Here is a 16278-nt window from a genome sequence, read left to right as displayed (position 1 = left end):
AACAAAACACTCACTAAACCCTAAAGCTCAACTAAATCTTGTAATAAGTCACGTGGAAATTGAGCAAGTTGAGATGACTAAACTGCTTGGAGTAACCCTAGATTGTAAACTGTCATGGTCAAAACATATTGACGCAGTAGTAGCTAAGACAGGGAGAAGTCTGTCTATAATAAAGCGATGCTCTACCTTCTTAACAACACTATCAACAAGGCAGGTCCTACAGTTTTGTAGCACCTTGAATACTGTTTGATGAGTACTGTGTTACCGGAAAATCGGGCACAACGGAGTTTGAGAAATTCCTTGTTCCTTGACAATGGTGTTCTTCTGTTTTTAGTCACTCCACTCTACTCGCATTGTTTGAGGCCGGGAACCCCTTTTAGTATTCTTATCTAAGCATTGGTGGTTCAGTGGTAGAATTCTCGCCTGCCACGCGGGAGGCCCGGGTTCGATTCCCGGCCAATGCATGTTCCATTTTAGGGCGGCAGGTAGTGTTTTCAGACCTCGCCAGTGACTGTTACTTGTAAAAGAGTCTTAGGGCTAGAGCGGAAGCCAAATTCCTTTTGGACCTTGTGTACATTTTTACTAACGACATGCCACTGACTTTGAGTAAAGCCATGTGTATGCGGATGACTCTACACTATACACGTCAGCTACTACAGCGACTGAAATGACTGCAACACTCAACAAAGAGCTGCAGTTAGTTTCAGAGTGGGTAGCAAGGAGTAAGTTAGCCCTAAATATTTATAAAACTAAAAGCATTGTATTTGGAACAAAACACTCACTAAACCCTAAAGCTCAACTAAATCTTGTAATAAGTCACGTGGAAATTGAGCAAGTTGAGATGACTAAACTGCTTGGAGTAACCCTAGATTGTAAACTGTCATGGTCAAAACATATTGACGCAGTAGTAGCTAAGACAGGGAGAAGTCTGTCTATAATAAAGCGATGCTCTACCTTCTTAACAACACTATCAACAAGGCAGGTCCTACAGTTTTGTAGCACCTTGAATACTGTTTGATGAGTACTGTGTTACCGGAAAATCGGGCACAACGGAGTTTGAGAAATTCCTTGTTCCTTGACAATGGTGTTCTTCTGTTTTTAGTCACTCCACTCTACTCGCATTGTTTGAGGCCGGGAACCCCTTTTAGTAGTCTATCTAAGCATTGGTGGTTCAGTGGTAGAATTCTCGCCTGCCACGCGGGAGGCCCGGGTTCGATTCCCGGCCAATGCATGTTACATTTTAGGGCGGCAGGTAGTGTTTTCAGACCTCGCCAGTGACTGTTACTTGTAAAAGAGTCTTAGGGCTAGAGCGGAAGCCAAATTCCTTTTGGACCTTGTGTACATTTTTACTAACGACATGCCACTGACTTTGAGTAAAGCCATGTGTATGCGGATGACTCTACACTATACACGTCAGCTACTACAGCGACTGAAATGACTGCAACACTCAACAAAGAGCTGCAGTTAGTTTCAGAGTGGGTAGCAAGGAGTAAGTTAGCCCTAAATATTTATAAAACTAAAAGCATTGTATTTGGAACAAAACACTCACTAAACCCTAAAGCTCAACTAAATCTTGTAATAAGTCACGTGGAAATTGAGCAAGTTGAGATGACTAAACTGCTTGGAGTAACCCTAGATTGTAAACTGTCATGGTCAAAACATATTGACGCAGTAGTAGCTAAGACAGGGAGAAGTCTGTCTATAATAAAGCGATGCTCTACCTTCTTAACAACACTATCAACAAGGCAGGTCCTACAGTTTTGTAGCACCTTGAATATTGTTTGATGAGTACTGTGTTACCGGAAAATCGGGCACAACGGAGTTTGAGAAATTCCTTGTTCCTTGACAATGGTGTTCTTCTGTTTTTAGTCACTCCACTCTACTCGCATTGTTTGAGGCCGGGAACCCCTTTTAGTATTCTTATCTAAGCATTGGTGGTTCAGTGGTAGAATTCTCGCCTGCCACGCGGGAGGCCCGGGTTCGATTCCCGGCCAATGCATGTTACATTTTAGGGCGGCAGGTAGTGTTTTCAGACCTCGCCAGTGACTGTTACTTGTAAAAGAGTCTTAGGGCTAGAGCGGAAGCCAAATTCCTTTTGGACCTTGTGTACATTTTTACTAACGACATGCCACTGACTTTGAGTAAAGCCATGTGTATGCGGATGACTCTACACTATACACGTCAGCTACTACAGCGACTGAAATGACTGCAACACTCAACAAAGAGCTGCAGTTAGTTTCAGAGTGGGTAGCAAGGAGTAAGTTAGCCCTAAATATTTATAAAACTAAAAGCATTGTATTTGGAACAAAACACTCACTAAACCCTAAAGCTCAACAAAATCTTGTAATAAGTCACGTGGAAATTGAGCAAGTTGAGATGACTAAACTGCTTGGAGTAACCCTAGATTGTAAACTGTCATGGTCAAAACATATTGACGCAGTAGTAGCTAAGACAGGGAGAAGTCTGTCTATAATAAAGCGATGCTCTACCTTCTTAACAACACTATCAACAAGGCAGGTCCTACAGTTTTGTAGCACCTTGAATACTGTTTGATGAGTACTGTGTTACCGGAAAATCGGGCACAACGGAGTTTGAGAAATTCCTTGTTCCTTGACAATGGTGTTCTTCTGTTTTTAGTCACTCCACTCTACTCGCATTGTTTGAGGCCGGGAACCCCTTTTAGTAGTCTATCTAAGCATTGGTGGTTCAGTGGTAGAATTCTCGCCTGCCACGCGGGAGTCCCGGGTTCGATTCCCGGCCAATGCATGTTACATTTTAGGGCGGCAGGTAGTGTTTTCAGACCTCGCCAGTGACTGTTACTTGTAAAAGAGTCTTAGGGCTAGAGCGGAAGCCAAATTCCTTTTGGACCTTGTGTACATTTTTACTAACGACATGCCACTGACTTTGAGTAAAGCCATGTGTATGCGGATGACTCTACACTATACACGTCAGCTACTACAGCGACTGAAATGACTGCAACACTCAACAAAGAGCTGCAGTTAGTTTCAGAGTGGGTAGCAAGGAGTAAGTTAGCCCTAAATATTTATAAAACTAAAAGCATTGTATTTGGAACAAAACACTCACTAAACCCTAAAGCTCAACTAAATCTTGTAATAAGTCACGTGGAAATTGAGCAAGTTGAGATGACTAAACTGCTTGGAGTAACCCTAGATTGTAAACTGTCATAGTCAAAACATATTGACGCAGTAGTAGCTAAGACAGGGAGAAGTCTGTCTATAATAAAGCGATGCTCTACCTTCTTAACAACACTATCAACAAGGCAGGTCCTACAGTTTTGTAGCACCTTGAATACTGTTTGATGAGTACTGTGTTACCGGAAAATCGGGCACAACGGAGTTTGAGAAATTCCTTGTTCCTTGACAATGGTGTTCTTCTGTTTTTAGTCACTCCACTCTACTCGCATTGTTTGAGGCCGGGAACCCCTTTTAGTAGTCTATCTAAGCATTGGTGGTTCAGTGGTAGAATTCTTGCCTGCCACGCGGGAGGCCCGGGTTCGATTCCCGGCCAATGCATGTTACATTTTAGGGCGGCAGGTAGTGTTTTCAGACCTCGCCAGTGACTGTTACTTGTAAAAGAGTCTTAGGGCTAGAGCGGAAGCCAAATTCCTTTTGGACCTTGTGTACATTTTTACTAACGACATGCCACTGACTTTGAGTAAAGCCATGTGTATGCGGATGACTCTACACTATACACGTCAGCTACTACAGCGACTGAAATGACTGCAACACTCAACAAAGAGCTGCAGTTAGTTTCAGAGTGGGTAGCAAGGAGTAAGTTAGCCCTAAATATTTATAAAACTAAAAGCATTGTATTTGGAACAAAACACTCACTAAACCCTAAAGCTCAACTAAATCTTGTAATAAGTCACGTGGAAATTGAGCAAGTTGAGATGACTAAACTGCTTGGAGTAACCCTAGATTGTAAACTGTCATGGTCAAAACATATTGACGCAGTAGTAGCTAAGACAGGGAGAAGTCTGTCTATAATAAAGCGATGCTCTACCTTCTTAACAACACTATCAACAAGGCAGGTCCTACAGTTTTGTAGCACCTTGAATACTGTTTGATGAGTACTGTGTTACCGGAAAATCGGGCACAACGGAGTTTGAGAAATTCCTTGTTCCTTGACAATGGTGTTCTTCTGTTTTTAGTCACTCCACTCTACTCGCATTGTTTGAGGCCGGGAACCCCTTTTAGTAGTCTATCTAAGCATTGGTGGTTCAGTGGTAGAATTCTCGCCTGCCACGCGGGAGGCCCGGGTTCGATTCCCGGCCAATGCATGTTACATTTTAGGGCGGCAGGTAGTGTTTTCAGACCTCGCCAGTGACTGTTACTTGTAAAAGAGTCTTAGGGCTAGAGCGGAAGCCAAATTCCTTTTGGACCTTGTGTACATTTTTACTAACGACATGCCACTGACTTTGAGTAAAGCCATGTGTATGCGGATGACTCTACACTATACACGTCAGCTACTACAGCGACTGAAATGACTGCAACACTCAACAAAGAGCTGCAGTTAGTTTCAGAGTGGGTAGCAAGGAGTAAGTTAGCCCTAAATATTTATAAAACTAAAAGCATTGTATTTGGAACAAAACACTCACTAAACCCTAAAGCTCAACAAAATCTTGTAATAAGTCACGTGGAAATTGAGCAAGTTGAGATGACTAAACTGCTTGGAGTAACCCTAGATTGTAAACTGTCATGGTCAAAACATATTGACGCAGTAGTAGCTAAGACAGGGAGAAGTCTGTCTATAATAAAGCGATGCTCTACCTTCTTAACAACACTATCAACAAGGCAGGTCCTACAGTTTTGTAGCACCTTGAATACTGTTTGATGAGTACTGTGTTACCGGAAAATCGGGCACAACGGAGTTTGAGAAATTCCTTGTTCCTTGACAATGGTGTTCTTCTGTTTTTAGTCACTCCACTCTACTCGCATTGTTTGAGGCCGGGAACCCCTTTTAGTAGTCTATCTAAGCATTGGTGGTTCAGTGGTAGAATTCTCGCCTGCCACGCGGGAGGCCCGGGTTCGATTCCCGGCCAATGCATGTTACATTTTAGGGCGGCAGGTAGTGTTTTCAGACCTCGCCAGTGACTGTTACTTGTAAAAGAGTCTTAGGGCTAGAGCGGAAGCCAAATTCCTTTTGGACCTTGTGTACATTTTTACTAACGACATGCCACTGACTTTGAGTAAAGCCATGTGTATGCGGATGACTCTACACTATACACGTCAGCTACTACAGCGACTGAAATGACTGCAACACTCAACAAAGAGCTGCAGTTAGTTTCAGAGTGGGTAGCAAGGAGTAAGTTAGCCCTAAATATTTATAAAACTAAAAGCATTGTATTTGGAACAAAACACTCACTAAACCCTAAAGCTCAACTAAATCTTGTAATAAGTCACGTGGAAATTGAGCAAGTTGAGATGACTAAACTGCTTGGAGTAACCCTAGATTGTAAACTGTCATGGTCAAAACATATTGACGCAGTAGTAGCTAAGACAGGGAGAAGTCTGTCTATAATAAAGCGATGCTCTACCTTCTTAACAACACTATCAACAAGGCAGGTCCTACAGTTTTGTAGCACCTTGAATACTGTTTGATGAGTACTGTGTTACCGGAAAATCGGGCACAACGGAGTTTGAGAAATTCCTTGTTCCTTGACAATGGTGTTCTTCTGTTTTTAGTCACTCCACTCTACTCGCATTGTTTGAGGCCGGGAACCCCTTTTAGTATTCTTATCTAAGCATTGGTGGTTCAGTGGTAGAATTCTCGCCTGCCACGCGGGAGGCCCGGGTTCGATTCCCGGCCAATGCATGTTCCATTTTAGGGCGGCAGGTAGTGTTTTCAGACCTCGCCAGTGACTGTTACTTGTAAAAGAGTCTTAGGGCTAGAGCGGAAGCCAAATTCCTTTTGGACCTTGTGTACATTTTTACTAACGACATGCCACTGACTTTGAGTAAAGCCATGTGTATGCGGATGACTCTACACTATACACGTCAGCTACTACAGCGACTGAAATGACTGCAACACTCAACAAAGAGCTGCAGTTAGTTTCAGAGTGGGTAGCAAGGAGTAAGTTAGCCCTAAATATTTATAAAACTAAAGACATTGTATTTGGAACAAAACACTCACTAAACCCTAAAGCTCAACTAAATCTTGTAATAAGTCACGTGGAAATTGAGCAAGTTGAGATGACTAAACTGCTTGGAGTAACCCTAGATTGTAAACTGTCATGGTCAAAACATATTGACGCAGTAGTAGCTAAGACAGGGAGAAGTCTGTCTATAATAAAGCGATGCTCTACCTTCTTAACAACACTATCAACAAGGCAGGTCCTACAGTTTTGTAGCACCTTGAATACTGTTTGATGAGTACTGTGTTACCGGAAAATCGGGCACAACGGAGTTTGAGAAATTCCTTGTTCCTTGACAATGGTGTTCTTCTGTTTTTAGTCACTCCACTCTACTCGCATTGTTTGAGGCCGGGAACCCCTTTTAGTAGTCTATCTAAGCATTGGTGGTTCAGTGGTAGAATTCTCGCCTGCCACGCGGGAGGCCCGGGTTCGATTCCCGGCCAATGCATGTTACATTTTAGGGCGGCAGGTAGTGTTTTCAGACCTCGCCAGTGACTGTTACTTGTAAAAGAGTCTTAGGGCTAGAGCGGAAGCCAAATTCCTTTTGGACCTTGTGTACATTTTTACTAACGACATGCCACTGACTTTGAGTAAAGCCATGTGTATGCGGATGACTCTACACTATACACGTCAGCTACTACAGCGACTGAAATGACTGCAACACTCAACAAAGAGCTGCAGTTAGTTTCAGAGTGGGTAGCAAGGAGTAAGTTAGCCCTAAATATTTATAAAACTAAAAGCATTGTATTTGGAACAAAACACTCACTAAACCCTAAAGCTCAACTAAATCTTGTAATAAGTCACGTGGAAATTGAGCAAGTTGAGATGACTAAACTGCTTGGAGTAACCCTAGATTGTAAACTGTCATGGTCAAAACATATTGACGCAGTAGTAGCTAAGACAGGGAGAAGTCTGTCTATAATAAAGCGATGCTCTACCTTCTTAACAACACTATCAACAAGGCAGGTCCTACAGTTTTGTAGCACCTTGAATACTGTTTGATGAGTACTGTGTTACCGGAAAATCGGGCACAACGGAGTTTGAGAAATTCCTTGTTCCTTGACAATGGTGTTCTTCTGTTTTTAGTCACTCCACTCTACTCGCATTGTTTGAGGCCGGGAACCCCTTTTAGTAGTCTATCTAAGCATTGGTGGTTCAGTGGTAGAATTCTCGCCTGCCACGCGGGAGGCCCGGGTTCGATTCCCGGCCAATGCATGTTACATTTTAGGGCGGCAGGTAGTGTTTTCAGACCTCGCCAGTGACTGTTACTTGTAAAAGAGTCTTAGGGCTAGAGCGGAAGCCAAATTCCTTTTGGACCTTGTGTACATTTTTACTAACGACATGCCACTGACTTTGAGTAAAGCCATGTGTATGCGGATGACTCTACACTATACACGTCAGCTACTACAGCGACTGAAATGACTGCAACACTCAACAAAGAGCTGCAGTTAGTTTCAGAGTGGGTAGCAAGGAGTAAGTTAGCCCTAAATATTTATAAAACTAAAAGCATTGTATTTGGAACAAAACACTCACTAAACCCTAAAGCTCAACAAAATCTTGTAATAAGTCACGTGGAAATTGAGCAAGTTGAGATGACTAAACTGCTTGGAGTAACCCTAGATTGTAAACTGTCATGGTCAAAACATATTGACGCAGTAGTAGCTAAGACAGGGAGAAGTCTGTCTATAATAAAGCGATGCTCTACCTTCTTAACAACACTATCAACAAGGCAGGTCCTACAGTTTTGTAGCACCTTGAATACTGTTTGATGAGTACTGTGTTACCGGAAAATCGGGCACAACGGAGTTTGAGAAATTCCTTGTTCCTTGACAATGGTGTTCTTCTGTTTTTAGTCACTCCACTCTACTCGCATTGTTTGAGGCCGGGAACCCCTTTTAGTATTCTTATCTAAGCATTGGTGGTTCAGTGGTAGAATTCTCGCCTGCCACGCGGGAGGCCCGGGTTCGATTCCCGGCCAATGCATGTTCCATTTTAGGGCGGCAGGTAGTGTTTTCAGACCTCGCCAGTGACTGTTACTTGTAAAAGAGTCTTAGGGCTAGAGCGGAAGCCAAATTCCTTTTGGACCTTGTGTACATTTTTACTAACGACATGCCACTGACTTTGAGTAAAGCCATGTGTATGCGGATGACTCTACACTATACACGTCAGCTACTACAGCGACTGAAATGACTGCAACACTCAACAAAGAGCTGCAGTTAGTTTCAGAGTGGGTAGCAAGGAGTAAGTTAGCCCTAAATATTTATAAAACTAAAAGCATTGTATTTGGAACAAAACACTCACTAAACCCTAAAGCTCAACTAAATCTTGTAATAAGTCACGTGGAAATTGAGCAAGTTGAGATGACTAAACTGCTTGGAGTAACCCTAGATTGTAAACTGTCATGGTCAAAACATATTGACGCAGTAGTAGCTAAGACAGGGAGAAGTCTGTCTATAATAAAGCGATGCTCTACCTTCTTAACAACACTATCAACAAGGCAGGTCCTACAGTTTTGTAGCACCTTGAATACTGTTTGATGAGTACTGTGTTACCGGAAAATCGGGCACAACGGAGTTTGAGAAATTCCTTGTTCCTTGACAATGGTGTTCTTCTGTTTTTAGTCACTCCACTCTACTCGCATTGTTTGAGGCCGGGAACCCCTTTTAGTAGTCTATCTAAGCATTGGTGGTTCAGTGGTAGAATTCTCGCCTGCCACGCGGGAGGCCCGGGTTCGATTCCCGGCCAATGCATGTTACATTTTAGGGCGGCAGGTAGTGTTTTCAGACCTCGCCAGTGACTGTTACTTGTAAAAGAGTCTTAGGGCTAGAGCGGAAGCCAAATTCCTTTTGGACCTTGTGTACATTTTTACTAACGACATGCCACTGACTTTGAGTAAAGCCATGTGTATGCGGATGACTCTACACTATACACGTCAGCTACTACAGCGACTGAAATGACTGCAACACTCAACAAAGAGCTGCAGTTAGTTTCAGAGTGGGTAGCAAGGAGTAAGTTAGCCCTAAATATTTATAAAACTAAAAGCATTGTATTTGGAACAAAACACTCACTAAACCCTAAAGCTCAACTAAATCTTGTAATAAGTCACGTGGAAATTGAGCAAGTTGAGATGACTAAACTGCTTGGAGTAACCCTAGATTGTAAACTGTCATGGTCAAAACATATTGACGCAGTAGTAGCTAAGACAGGGAGAAGTCTGTCTATAATAAAGCGATGCTCTACCTTCTTAACAACACTATCAACAAGGCAGGTCCTACAGTTTTGTAGCACCTTGAATACTGTTTGATGAGTACTGTGTTACCGGAAAATCGGGCACAACGGAGTTTGAGAAATTCCTTGTTCCTTGACAATGGTGTTCTTCTGTTTTTAGTCACTCCACTCTACTCGCATTGTTTGAGGCCGGGAACCCCTTTTAGTAGTCTATCTAAGCATTGGTGGTTCAGTGGTAGAATTCTCGCCTGCCACGCGGGAGGCCCGGGTTCGATTCCCGGCCAATGCATGTTACATTTCAGGGCGGCAGGTAGTGTTTTCAGACCTCGCCAGTGACTGTTACTTGTAAAAGAGTCTTAGGGCTAGAGCGGAAGCCAAATTCCTTTTGGACCTTGTGTACATTTTTACTAACGACATGCCACTGACTTTGAGTAAAGCCATGTGTATGCGGATGACTCTACACTATACACGTCAGCTACTACAGCGACTGAAATGACTGCAACACTCAACAAAGAGCTGCAGTTAGTTTCAGAGTGGGTAGCAAGGAGTAAGTTAGCCCTAAATATTTATAAAACTAAAAGCATTGTATTTGGAACAAAACAACTAAACCCTAAAGCTCAACTAAATCTTGGTCAGGTGGAAATTGAGCAAGTTGAGATGACTAAACTGCTTGGAGTAACCCTAGATTGTAAACTGTCATGGTCAAAACATATTGACGCAGTAGTAGCTAAGACAGGGAGAAGTCTGTCTATAATAAAGCGATGCTCTACCTTCTTAACAACACTATCAACAAGGCAGGTCCTACAGTTTTGTAGCACCTTGAATACTGTTTGATGAGTACTGTGTTACCGGAAAATCGGGCACAACGGAGTTTGAGAAATTCCTTGTTCCTTGACAATGGTGTTCTTCTGTTTTTAGTCACTCCACTCTACTCGCATTGTTTGAGGCCGGGAACCCCTTTTAGTAGTCTATCTAAGCATTGGTGGTTCAGTGGTAGAATTCTCGCCTGCCACGCGGGAGGCCCGGGTTCGATTCCCGGCCAATGCATGTTCCATTTCAGGGCGGCAGGTAGTGTTTTCAGACCTCGCCAGTGACTGTTACTTGTAAAAGAGTCTTAGGGCTAGAGCGGAAGCCAAATTCCTTTTGGACCTTGTGTACATTTTTACTAACGACATGCCACTGACTTTGAGTAAAGCCATGTGTATGCGGATGACTTTACACTATACACGTCAGCTACTACAGCGACTGAAATGACTGCAACACTCAACAAAGAGCTGCAGTTAGTTTCAGAGTGGGTAGCAAGGAGTAAGTTAGCCCTAAATATTTATAAAACTAAAACATTGTATTTGGAACAAAACACTCACTAAACCCTAAAGCTCAACTAAATCTTGTAATAAGTCACGTGGAAATTGAGCAAGTTGAGATGACTAAACTGCTTGGAGTAACCCTAGATTGTAAACTGTCATGGTCAAAACATATTGACGCAGTAGTAGCTAAGACAGGGAGAAGTCTGTCTATAATAAAGCGATGCTCTACCTTCTTAACAACACTATCAACAAGGCAGGTCCTACAGTTTTGTAGCACCTTGAATACTGTTTGATGAGTACTGTGTTACCGGAAAATCGGGCACAACGGAGTTTGAGAAATTCCTTGTTCCTTGACAATGGTGTTCTTCTGTTTTTAGTCACTCCACTCTACTCGCATTGTTTGAGGCCGGGAACCCCTTTTAGTAGTCTATCTAAGCATTGGTGGTTCAGTGGTAGAATTCTCGCCTGCCACGCGGGAGGCCCGGGTTCGATTCCCGGCCAATGCATGTTCCATTTCAGGGCGGCAGGTAGTGTTTTCAGACCTCGCCAGTGACTGTTACTTGTAAAGAGTCTTAGGGCTAGAGCGGAAGCCAAATTCCTTTTGGACCTTGTGTACATTTTTACTAACGACATGCCACTGACTTTGAGTAAAGCCATGTGTATGCGGATGACTCTACACTATACACGTCAGCTACTACAGCGACTGAAATGACTGCAACACTCAACAAAGAGCTGCAGTTAGTTTCAGAGTGGGTAGCAAGGAGTAAGTTAGCCCTAAATATTTATAAAACTAAAGACATTGTATTTGGAACAAAACACTCACTAAACCCTAAAGCTCAACTAAATCTTGTAATAAGTCACGTGGAAATTGAGCAAGTTGAGATGACTAAACTGCTTGGAGTAACCCTAGATTGTAAACTGTCATGGTCAAAACATATTGACGCAGTAGTAGCTAAGACAGGGAGAAGTCTGTCTATAATAAAGCGATGCTCTACCTTCTTAACAACACTATCAACAAGGCAGGTCCTACAGTTTTGTAGCACCTTGAATACTGTTTGATGAGTACTGTGTTACCGGAAAATCGGGCACAACGGAGTTTGAGAAATTCCTTGTTCCTTGACAATGGTGTTCTTCTGTTTTTAGTCACTCCACTCTACTCGCATTGTTTGAGGCCGGGAACCCCTTTTAGTAGTCTATCTAAGCATTGGTGGTTCAGTGGTAGAATTCTCGCCTGCCACGCGGGAGGCCCGGGTTCGATTCCCGGCCAATGCATGTTACATTTTAGGGCGGCAGGTAGTGTTTTCAGACCTCGCCAGTGACTGTTACTTGTAAAAGAGTCTTAGGGCTAGAGCGGAAGCCAAATTCCTTTTGGACCTTGTGTACATTTTTACTAACGACATGCCACTGACTTTGAGTAAAGCCATGTGTATGCGGATGACTCTACACTATACACGTCAGCTACTACAGCGACTGAAATGACTGCAACACTCAACAAAGAGCTGCAGTTAGTTTCAGAGTGGGTAGCAAGGAGTAAGTTAGCCTAAATATTTATAAAACTAAAAGACATTGTATTTGGAACAAAACACTCACTAAACCCTAAAGCTCAACTAAATCTTGTAATAAGTCACGTGGAAATTGAGCAAGTTGAGATGACTAAACTGCTTGGAGTAACCCTAGATTGTAAACTGTCATGGTCAAAACATATTGACGCAGTAGTAGCTAAGACAGGGAGAAGTCTGTCTATAATAAAGCGATGCTCTACCTTCTTAACAACACTATCAACAAGGCAGGTCCTACAGTTTTGTAGCACCTTGAATACTGTTTGATGAGTACTGTGTTACCGGAAAATCGGGCACAACGGAGTTTGAGAAATTCCTTGTTCCTTGACAATGGTGTTCTTCTGTTTTTAGTCACTCCACTCTACTCGCATTGTTTGAGGCCGGGAACCCCTTTTAGTAGTCTATCTAAGCATTGGTGGTTCAGTGGTAGAATTCTCGCCTGCCACGCGGGAGGCCCGGGTTCGATTCCCGGCCAATGCATGTTACATTTTAGGGCGGCAGGTAGTGTTTTCAGACCTCGCCAGTGACTGTTACTTGTAAAAGAGTCTTAGGGCTAGAGCGGAAGCCAAATTCCTTTTGGACCTTGTGTACATTTTTACTAACGACATGCCACTGACTTTGAGTAAAGCCATGTGTATGCGGATGACTCTACACTATACACGTCAGCTACTACAGCGACTGAAATGACTGCAACACTCAACAAAGAGCTGCAGTTAGTTTCAGAGTGGGTAGCAAGGAGTAAGTTAGCCCTAAATATTTATAAAACTAAAAGCATTGTATTTGGAACAAAACACTCACTAAACCCTAAAGCTCAACTAAATCTTGTAATAAGTCACGTGGAAATTGAGCAAGTTGAGATGACTAAACTGCTTGGAGTAACCCTAGATTGTAAACTGTCATGGTCAAAACATATTGACGCAGTAGTAGCTAAGACAGGGAGAAGTCTGTCTATAATAAAGCGATGCTCTACCTTCTTAACAACACTATCAACAAGGCAGGTCCTACAGTTTTGTAGCACCTTGAATACTGTTTGATGAGTACTGTGTTACCGGAAAATCGGGCACAACGGAGTTTGAGAAATTCCTTGTTCCTTGACAATGGTGTTCTTCTGTTTTTAGTCACTCCACTCTACTCGCATTGTTTGAGGCCGGGAACCCCTTTTAGTAGTCTATCTAAGCATTGGTGGTTCAGTGGTAGAATTCTCGCCTGCCACGCGGGAGGCCCGGGTTCGATTCCCGGCCAATGCATGTTCCATTTCAGGGCGGCAGGTAGTGTTTTCAGACCTCGCCAGTGACTGTTACTTGTAAAAGAGTCTTAGGGCTAGAGCGGAAGCCAAATTCCTTTTGGACCTTGTGTACATTTTTACTAACGACATGCCACTGACTTTGAGTAAAGCCATGTGTATGCGGATGACTCTACACTATACACGTCAGCTACTACAGCGACTGAAATGACTGCAACACTCAACAAAGAGCTGCAGTTAGTTTCAGAGTGGGTAGCAAGGAGTAAGTTAGCCCTAAATATTTATAAAACTAAAGACATTGTATTTGGAACAAAACACTCACTAAACCCTAAAGCTCAACTAAATCTTGTAATAAGTCACGTGGAAATTGAGCAAGTTGAGATGACTAAACTGCTTGGAGTAACCCTAGATTGTAAACTGTCATGGTCAAAACATATTGACGCAGTAGTAGCTAAGACAGGGAGAAGTCTGTCTATAATAAAGCGATGCTCTACCTTCTTAACAACACTATCAACAAGGCAGGTCCTACAGTTTTGTAGCACCTTGAATACTGTTTGATGAGTACTGTGTTACCGGAAAATCGGGCACAACGGAGTTTGAGAAATTCCTTGTTCCTTGACAATGGTGTTCTTCTGTTTTTAGTCACTCCACTCTACTCGCATTGTTTGAGGCCGGGAACCCCTTTTAGTAGTCTATCTAAGCATTGGTGGTTCAGTGGTAGAATTCTCGCCTGCCACGCGGGAGGCCCGGGTTCGATTCCCGGCCAATGCATGTTACATTTTAGGGCGGCAGGTAGTGTTTTCAGACCTCGCCAGTGACTGTTACTTGTAAAAGAGTCTTAGGGCTAGAGCGGAAGCCAAATTCCTTTTGGACCTTGTGTACATTTTTACTAACGACATGCCACTGACTTTGAGTAAAGCCATGTGTATGCGGATGACTCTACACTATACACGTCAGCTACTACAGCGACTGAAATGACTGCAACACTCAACAAAGAGCTGCAGTTAGTTTCAGAGTGGGTAGCAAGGAGTAAGTTAGCCCTAAATATTTATAAAACTAAAAGCATTGTATTTGGAACAAAACACTCACTAAACCCTAAAGCTCAACTAAATCTTGTAATAAGTCACGTGGAAATTGAGCAAGTTGAGATGACTAAACTGCTTGGAGTAACCCTAGATTGTAAACTGTCATGGTCAAAACATATTGACGCAGTAGTAGCTAAGACAGGGAGAAGTCTGTCTATAATAAAGCGATGCTCTACCTTCTTAACAACACTATCAACAAGGCAGGTCCTACAGTTTTGTAGCACCTTGAATACTGTTTGATGAGTACTGTGTTACCGGAAAATCGGGCACAACGGAGTTTGAGAAATTCCTTGTTCCTTGACAATGGTGTTCTTCTGTTTTTAGTCACTCCACTCTACTCGCATTGTTTGAGGCCGGGAACCCCTTTTAGTAGTCTATCTAAGCATTGGTGGTTCAGTGGTAGAATTCTCGCCTGCCACGCGGGAGGCCCGGGTTCGATTCCCGGCCAATGCATGTTACATTTTAGGGCGGCAGGTAGTGTTTTCAGACCTCGCCAGTGACTGTTACTTGTAAAAGAGTCTTAGGGCTAGAGCGGAAGCCAAATTCCTTTTGGACCTTGTGTACATTTTTACTAACGACATGCCACTGACTTTGAGTAAAGCCATGTGTATGCGGATGACTCTACACTATACACGTCAGCTACTACAGCGACTGAAATGACTGCAACACTCAACAAAGAGCTGCAGTTAGTTTCAGAGTGGGTAGCAAGGAGTAAGTTAGCCCTAAATATTTATAAAACTAAAGACATTGTATTTGGAACAAAACACTCACTAAACCCTAAAGCTCAACTAAATCTTGTAATAAGTCACGTGGAAATTGAGCAAGTTGAGATGACTAAACTGCTTGGAGTAACCCTAGATTGTAAACTGTCATGGTCAAAACATATTGACGCAGTAGTAGCTAAGACAGGGAGAAGTCTGTCTATAATAAAGCGATGCTCTACCTTCTTAACAACACTATCAACAAGGCAGGTCCTACAGTTTTGTAGCACCTTGAATACTGTTTGATGAGTACTGTGTTACCGGAAAATCGGGCACAACGGAGTTTGAGAAATTCCTTGTTCCTTGACAATGGTGTTCTTCTGTTTTTAGTCACTCCACTCTACTCGCATTGTTTGAGGCCGGGAACCCCTTTTAGTAGTCTATCTAAGCATTGGTGGTTCAGTGGTAGAATTCTCGCCTGCCACGCGGGAGGCCCGGGTTCGATTCCCGGCCAATGCATGTTCCATTTTAGGGCGGCAGGTAGTGTTTTCAGACCTCGCCAGTGACTGTTACTTGTAAAAGAGTCTTAGGGCTAGAGCGGAAGCCAAATTCCTTTTGGACCTTGTGTACATTTTTACTAACGACATGCCACTGACTTTGAGTAAAGCCATGTGTATGCGGATGACTCTACACTATACACGTCAGCTACTACAGCGACTGAAATGACTGCAACACTCAACAAAGAGCTGCAGTTAGTTTCAGAGTGGGTAGCAAGGAGTAAGTTAGCCCTAAATATTTATAAAACTAAAGACATTGTATTTGGAACAAAACACTCACTAAACCCTAAAGCTCAACTAAATCTTGTAATAAGTCACGTGGAAATTGAGCAAGTTGAGATGACTAAACTGCTTGGAGTAACCCTAGATTGTAAACTGTCATGGTCAAAACATATTGACGCAGTAGTAGCTAAGACAGGGAGAAGTCTGTCTATAATAAAGCGA

General features: G+C 42.8%; 21 non-coding genes across 21 annotated transcripts; all 21 read left to right on the top strand.

Annotated features, from left to right (window-relative positions):
- Window positions 1-393: 393 nt before the first annotated feature.
- trnag-gcc (transfer RNA glycine (anticodon GCC)) lies at window positions 394-464 on the top strand. The gene has a single exon. It is a non-coding gene; the product is annotated as a tRNA-Gly (tRNA).
- A 696-nt stretch (window positions 465-1160) lies between these two features.
- On the top strand, window positions 1161-1231 carry trnag-gcc (transfer RNA glycine (anticodon GCC)). The gene has a single exon. It is a non-coding gene; the product is annotated as a tRNA-Gly (tRNA).
- Window positions 1232-1928: 697 nt separating this feature from the next.
- On the top strand, window positions 1929-1999 carry trnag-gcc (transfer RNA glycine (anticodon GCC)). Its single transcript has one exon. It is a non-coding gene; the product is annotated as a tRNA-Gly (tRNA).
- A 696-nt stretch (window positions 2000-2695) lies between these two features.
- Window positions 2696-2766, top strand: trnag-gcc (transfer RNA glycine (anticodon GCC)). The gene has a single exon. It is a non-coding gene; the product is annotated as a tRNA-Gly (tRNA).
- Window positions 2767-3462: 696 nt separating this feature from the next.
- trnag-gcc (transfer RNA glycine (anticodon GCC)) lies at window positions 3463-3533 on the top strand. Its single transcript has one exon. It is a non-coding gene; the product is annotated as a tRNA-Gly (tRNA).
- A 696-nt stretch (window positions 3534-4229) lies between these two features.
- Window positions 4230-4300, top strand: trnag-gcc (transfer RNA glycine (anticodon GCC)). The gene has a single exon. It is a non-coding gene; the product is annotated as a tRNA-Gly (tRNA).
- Window positions 4301-4996: 696 nt separating this feature from the next.
- On the top strand, window positions 4997-5067 carry trnag-gcc (transfer RNA glycine (anticodon GCC)). The gene has a single exon. It is a non-coding gene; the product is annotated as a tRNA-Gly (tRNA).
- Window positions 5068-5764: 697 nt separating this feature from the next.
- Window positions 5765-5835, top strand: trnag-gcc (transfer RNA glycine (anticodon GCC)). Its single transcript has one exon. It is a non-coding gene; the product is annotated as a tRNA-Gly (tRNA).
- A 696-nt stretch (window positions 5836-6531) lies between these two features.
- Window positions 6532-6602, top strand: trnag-gcc (transfer RNA glycine (anticodon GCC)). Its single transcript has one exon. It is a non-coding gene; the product is annotated as a tRNA-Gly (tRNA).
- Window positions 6603-7298: 696 nt separating this feature from the next.
- Window positions 7299-7369, top strand: trnag-gcc (transfer RNA glycine (anticodon GCC)). The gene has a single exon. It is a non-coding gene; the product is annotated as a tRNA-Gly (tRNA).
- A 697-nt stretch (window positions 7370-8066) lies between these two features.
- On the top strand, window positions 8067-8137 carry trnag-gcc (transfer RNA glycine (anticodon GCC)). The gene has a single exon. It is a non-coding gene; the product is annotated as a tRNA-Gly (tRNA).
- Window positions 8138-8833: 696 nt separating this feature from the next.
- trnag-gcc (transfer RNA glycine (anticodon GCC)) lies at window positions 8834-8904 on the top strand. The gene has a single exon. It is a non-coding gene; the product is annotated as a tRNA-Gly (tRNA).
- A 696-nt stretch (window positions 8905-9600) lies between these two features.
- Window positions 9601-9671, top strand: trnag-gcc (transfer RNA glycine (anticodon GCC)). Its single transcript has one exon. It is a non-coding gene; the product is annotated as a tRNA-Gly (tRNA).
- Window positions 9672-10358: 687 nt separating this feature from the next.
- trnag-gcc (transfer RNA glycine (anticodon GCC)) lies at window positions 10359-10429 on the top strand. Its single transcript has one exon. It is a non-coding gene; the product is annotated as a tRNA-Gly (tRNA).
- A 695-nt stretch (window positions 10430-11124) lies between these two features.
- trnag-gcc (transfer RNA glycine (anticodon GCC)) lies at window positions 11125-11195 on the top strand. Its single transcript has one exon. It is a non-coding gene; the product is annotated as a tRNA-Gly (tRNA).
- Window positions 11196-11890: 695 nt separating this feature from the next.
- Window positions 11891-11961, top strand: trnag-gcc (transfer RNA glycine (anticodon GCC)). Its single transcript has one exon. It is a non-coding gene; the product is annotated as a tRNA-Gly (tRNA).
- A 696-nt stretch (window positions 11962-12657) lies between these two features.
- On the top strand, window positions 12658-12728 carry trnag-gcc (transfer RNA glycine (anticodon GCC)). The gene has a single exon. It is a non-coding gene; the product is annotated as a tRNA-Gly (tRNA).
- Window positions 12729-13424: 696 nt separating this feature from the next.
- Window positions 13425-13495, top strand: trnag-gcc (transfer RNA glycine (anticodon GCC)). The gene has a single exon. It is a non-coding gene; the product is annotated as a tRNA-Gly (tRNA).
- Window positions 13496-14191: 696 nt separating this feature from the next.
- trnag-gcc (transfer RNA glycine (anticodon GCC)) lies at window positions 14192-14262 on the top strand. Its single transcript has one exon. It is a non-coding gene; the product is annotated as a tRNA-Gly (tRNA).
- Window positions 14263-14958: 696 nt separating this feature from the next.
- Window positions 14959-15029, top strand: trnag-gcc (transfer RNA glycine (anticodon GCC)). Its single transcript has one exon. It is a non-coding gene; the product is annotated as a tRNA-Gly (tRNA).
- Window positions 15030-15725: 696 nt separating this feature from the next.
- trnag-gcc (transfer RNA glycine (anticodon GCC)) lies at window positions 15726-15796 on the top strand. Its single transcript has one exon. It is a non-coding gene; the product is annotated as a tRNA-Gly (tRNA).
- Window positions 15797-16278: the final 482 nt, after the last annotated feature.

The sequence above is a fragment of the Oncorhynchus nerka genome, linkage group LG9a, assembly GCF_034236695.1.
Source record: "Oncorhynchus nerka isolate Pitt River linkage group LG9a, Oner_Uvic_2.0, whole genome shotgun sequence".
NCBI classification, from domain to species: domain Eukaryota; kingdom Metazoa; phylum Chordata; class Actinopteri; order Salmoniformes; family Salmonidae; genus Oncorhynchus; species Oncorhynchus nerka.
The sequence above is the reverse complement of the archived record's forward strand: the minus strand, read 5'-3'. Positions and strand labels throughout refer to the sequence as shown.